Here is a 6,130-nt window from a genome sequence, read left to right as displayed (position 1 = left end):
ATCTTGACAAGATTTAAATAAGTTGATAATCAATGGTGTAAAAATATGAGATTTTTTAACGTATAAGTTAGCATCACTTCGATAAAGGGATTTTTTTTTTCTTAGGCCTATTTACTGTAAATAGAACTTCATGTAGAAAAGCCTTTCATTTGATGTCGTTGCAGACCGAAAAAGAAAGAGGCGTCGTTATGTAATTATTTTTTAATGATAATATAGGCCGTGTTTAAATACTGTTTTTAAAAATAATTTTTTGGTTTCTAGAACAAAAAAAAAATCTGTTTCTATTTGTTTTGTAATTTTTTTTTTAAATTGTAATTGTTTTTTTTAAATCAAATTTAAAGAATATATTTGAATTTTTTTTATTTTATGTTTTGACTTTTAATTTTTAAAATAAAAAGAAACACTAAAAATATCTGTTTTTATAACTATTTTGTAAAATAGTTTTTATTTTAAAAAAATGAGAATACAACCAAACATGTCCATAGTTACTAGGTGTGAAAATTGAAGCGGCTAGTCACAAAGATGTTGTCCCTACCTTGTCAGGTGTAATTTAATAAGTTATTTAATTTGATGAGAGAGAAAATACTGGGATAAAGAATAATAAAAAAATACCCTTAATTTGTTCATAAATAATTAAAATCTTCTCAAAAGACATAATCAAATAACATATATTTTCGGATCCTTTTTTTTTCTCATGTTGCTGCGAAATTTTTTTTCTTCTGTCATCCTTTATAACTAACTATATATTATAAGGAATATATAATTATCATATTAAAGTAATGTTTTCTCTCTCCACGTTAGCTAATAATATCTGATAAAAAAGAAAAAAAATTAATACTATAATTATATATTTATCAAAATACATAATTATAAAAGAGTGGCAAACATATATTTTTTTTGCAGCAACAACATGACACTTTCCATAAATATAACGCTATATAATCCACCTTTGTTTGAAGGATACATAACGCTTTATGATAGTGATAAACTGATAGAGTTGTACCTACGAGGCTACGAGCAGTGGAACTAATTTGTGGAGTTTGTTAATGGGTGCATGATTGCTCATTGTTCACACACGTGTTGCTTTAATACGCGACATGTCCTAAACTATTTTGGGATAAGGAGATATAATTTCTTACCATAAACACAACATGTACTATACTTAAAAAGAAAAGAAAATAGAGGCTCAAATTTTTATAGGTGTGTGGCATGAAGAATATTTTCTCATGTAACATAATAAAAGTATTGTCCATATATTTTACTCGTACCTTTTGTTTTTTCTTTATCAGTCTAATCAAGGAAGGAGATTCTGATCTGTTTAATTTGTTAAAAATAAAATAAAATAAAAAATTCTATTTTGTTTTAAATAATATAAGTATTATAAAAAAAATTAAAAGACATCAAAAAACTCTGAATTTTTTTCACTCACTAAACTATGTTACAAAATTTTATTCATAATACAAAAAGAGAGAAACACATAAGTTGTGTGCATTTATTTTCTCAACTTTATTGTGAACAAAATAATACATAACACAGAATGTGCTATAGCAATTTTACATTTTATCCAATATTTATGCGTACTAAGCAGAGATCACTAAATGTTTAATCTTGTGAATTAGTTATTAAATAATTAACAACATAAAAAATTAGCATGTGACTTAACTACTTGTGTTATAGTGTATTTATTTTATCCCTCACACATCCTATCAATAAACATCTTTCCACTTGTGTATTATGTTTTTGTTTTTGTACTCACGCTGAAACAATAACATGACAAACGCGATTTGTTTTTGGTATTGATTTACAACATAAATCATTTCCGCTTCCTACGAAATCGAGTATCATTGGAGGGAGTTGTAGAAATTATGAATAATTAAGGTGAGAAATATGTACATTCTCAACAACAAAACGAGAGATAATGGCTATCTTTTTAATTTCATAAAAGCACATTAGATCACCAATGTCAAGAGTAATATCAAATATGTAATTACCGTGTTGTCAGCTGAAGCAAGATGAGGTTCTTCAAGTAAGATATTAGTAATTAAGGTATATCGTTTGAGTTCTTCTCCCACGTAAACAGTTATTTGCCCCTTTGGTGCTCTTCTTGTGTCTTCTTTACCTTGATACTTTGGTGGCATTTTTTCAAAGTAAAGACTGAAAGGGATGGCAACAAACGTTGCAATCAATAAGTGTAGCGATTAGCTACCAGCTTTAGAGACAGAGATGTGAATATTAGAAGAAGAATGAAGGGAAAACAGAGAGAGAAAAGGAGATACAGGGAGAGAAGAGATTTGGCAATTTTCTCATGTATATCTTCTTAATAATCCGTTCCCTACATATACCCATGGAGTTTGTGATAACAACAACCTGATGGAAAATAAAAAAATTCAGTAAGGAGGAAAATTAACTAAGCGCTGGTGTATGTAGCTATGGTGGGTCTCCTAAGTAAATTGGATCTCAGCCAATTATCTTGCTTCTAGATCAAGGGTGATCCGTTACAATAAGCTTAACGGAATGAATACAAATATTTTTGGATGGTTGTCATAACCATTATGTCTTTAGGACTTGTCCCGTATATGTTATGATGTAACTATTAAAAAAAAAAACTTATGAGCTGAACTCACATAAATGATTTTTTATCTAACAAATCTTCTCTTGCAAGAGTTATTTAAGTTTGAGGTGTGAAGAATAACACTTATTAACCGGGAAACTTAACTCTTAGAAAAGAAAGTAATAAAAAGTTTTATTGTAGACAAAGATGACATAAGATTTTTTTTATCAAGATTTTCTATATCACTTTATGTACACCTTTAAGATTTCTATGTCCATCATTTACATCCATGGAGTTACTTTGACAAATATTAACTTAAGGGTTTAATGTTTATCATTTAAAAGGATGGTCCTTTTAGATGAATGAAATGTATTTTTTTAAATTTTAAATTACAAAATTTTCTCTCCACTTTCTCTCCCCATAACTTGTTCCTTTATCTCTCTTAAAAGGATATAAGTGTGTGTCCTTTTAAATGACACACACTTTTCCCATGATAATTTAGAAAAAAGTAGGGGAAATTTGTGAAAATATTATAAAACTCTATTATCTTTCTCTTAAGTATGAAAGCCACATTCCTATGAGAAACATCATGTAGAAATGAATCAACATCAAAATCTCCCTCCGCGTCAGTACCCAACGAATTACCAAGTAGAATTAAAGCTTCATTTTCTTCCTCATCATTATTATCCATCTTTAAGGTATCTTCATCGTATTCTTCCCCAAAAATGATCTGACTTAAAATTGGTGGAGGTGTAGACTAAGATACATATATATATATATATATATATCTTCGTTACCAAAATACGGTTTCATATTCACATTCATTAACTAAATCAGTAATGAAGAAAGCTCGCTACAGTTGATTTCTGCAAATAGCGTAATGTATCTCCTCTGAGACTAACTAAAAAATGCATCAATCATACACGTCACATCTTCATCGTCAACATCAGTACCCAAGTAATCCCTATTTTGAGCATCATATCTAGCTGCTAAATGAGAAACATATTTGTTGTCTTATAGCTCCAATTTTTAATGAATTTTCTTCCTCACATTATTGTAGCCAGTGTTGCTTTTGATTTGCACTATTTTTTTTTTTGACCTTCAAAAGTTAGACAATTACGACTTTAAGTTTTCTACCATTTTGGTAGACAACTGCAACAAATGTTTGAGAACTTGAACTCATCTTTGACACCCCATGATCTTTTATACAAGACACCCCATGAGAACTTGAACTCATCTTTTACCTAAAGGTCTTTGGGTGTTTATCCTATGCATCCACTCTAACTAACCAACTTACAAAGTTTTCCCCCAGACTTGAAAATCATTATTCCTTGGGTATAAAGAAAGTGTCAAGGGATATTTATTATTCGATTTTTTTTTACGTAGTACCTTTGTTTCTCGCAGTGTAATTTTCTTTGAGTCAACATTTCCCTTTTCCAATGAACTCTTGCATCACCTTCAAATCATTGAAACTCCATTCATTCATCCCATTATACTTCAGCCGACTAATGCCATATATGATACCACCCCGACTTCCATTGTACCATATGCTTATATTCCCGTATCTACTTCACCACCCATCACTTAAGCTCAGAATAAAACAACTCCATTAATATCATCTTCACCTAGACAATCTACTAGACCCAGATCAACTCCACACTACTTAGCCGACTTCCATTATGACCTTTCAGTTGCTACTGTTACTACCCCATATAATCCAAACACAACATCTCATTTATCTCATATTCCGTATCCACTTTCCTCTATTCTTTCCTATGAACGATGCTCACCATCTTATTCCAATTTTTCCTTGAATATTGTCCCTCACATTAAACCTAGATGTTATTCACAAGCCGCTAAATTTTCTTGCTGGAACAAACCATGCGTGAAGACTTTTTTCCATTTTAACAAAACTCTATATGGTCTCTTTTTGATCTACCTCATGGAAAGCAACTAATTGACTGCAGATGGGTACATAAGATCAAACACAAAGTTAATGGATCAATTAAACTTTATAAAGCTCGTTTGTGGCAAAGGGTTATAATGAAATGGAAGGTGTCAATTAATTTGACATATTCAATCCAGCAACAAAGATTACAATAGTGAGAGTACTCCTTTCGATTGTAGTAGTGAAATAATGGATCCTCGGCCAGCTTGACGTGAATAATATAACACCTCATAGATTTGAAACACATAATTATACTTAAAATGAGGATTAAAGGGTACGATTAGTGAAAATCCTGAGTTCTGGGTCAAAATACACAAAAAGGGTAAAACAGTAATTTGACAAATACGTAACCCTAAACAGTAAAATGATAGTAGAAGGTCTCAAATTGGAAAAATAACCCTGGAAATGGATTCAAAACGAAAAATTGTGTGGTTAGGCAAGTTTCTGAAAAATTGATGAATAATATTTTTACCGGATAAAAATACAGTGGTACAGTTGCACCGAAAAACATGTCGAGTGAAATTTGTGCTCTAGGTTTGAAAATATTTTGGAAAAGGTACTTAGGACCAAGAAATATGATTATTGATGAAATTTGATGGGTTTTTGGGAAAACGTGCCAATAGTGCACATATCAGGCTAAAACAATGATTTCACCAAATTACCGGAAAACTACGGATTCATCTATTCAAGGGTAATTAAAGGACTTTGGTGAAAGTTAAATTTTGGATTTAATGGATAGTTTATGAATTAATTGAAGATTAGAGGGTTAAATGAGTAAGTTTAAGTGGAGGTGACACTTGTGGGGGGCCCCTCACTTAAGTGGGATATAAGAGAACATGTCTAATTGAAAAAATGCATCTTCTTCCTCCTTGTTGCAGCCCCAAAACGGATTGCACCATTAGAAGACCTTAGGAAAGCTTGATTTTTATCTCGAGTTCAAGACATCTTTAGGAGAAAGTCCAAATATCAAAGTTCATCCAAAAGATCTAGTGAACAACATTCATGTTGTGGGTTTTTCTTGAAAACCACTACATCTTGAGATATCCCTCCAACAAGGTTACGAAATTTTGAGCAAATTGAGGCCATTGGAGCTTGTTTGGCTTGGATGAATGCTTGAATACATTCCTAGGGAGCTTGGGAGTTCATTTATGGTAAGTATTCCCAATCCCATTGAGTTTTATTGATGATTTGAAAATGGGTATAAAATTTGAATATGTGTGAGTTGGTTGAGGTAGTTGGAGACCTCAAATTGAATTTGTGCATTAGACAAATGTTGCTTATAATGATGAATTAGAGTGATTGAGCTCATAAAAATTATTGCGAAAAAGTTTAGTAACTTGGTTAATTTTTGGATGGATGAGCATGATTTTGAGAAATTGGATTGTTGGATGCTTGTGAAATTGAGTTGTGGATTAGTTATAATGGTTAATTACATGATGTGTGGTGCATTGGTTGTGTGAAAAATCAATTGGAAATCCATTGGTCCAAGGTTGCACGAATTCGGCCACTTAGGGAAAATAAGCAAAGTTGTGCAAAATTGTGTGATTAGACTTAGTGATGATTTGATTCAATTATAAATGGATTGTATGAGTGTATGATGCATGTTATTTGAGAGAAAAATCTCTTGGCTT

Source organism: Gastrolobium bilobum, unplaced genomic scaffold (assembly GCF_033153095.1).
Source record: "Gastrolobium bilobum isolate Gb01-03AN ecotype WA unplaced genomic scaffold, APGP_CSIRO_Gbil_v1 utg5821, whole genome shotgun sequence".
In the NCBI taxonomy this organism is placed as follows: Eukaryota; Viridiplantae; Streptophyta; class Magnoliopsida; order Fabales; family Fabaceae; genus Gastrolobium; species Gastrolobium bilobum.
This window is presented reverse-complemented; position numbering follows the sequence as displayed.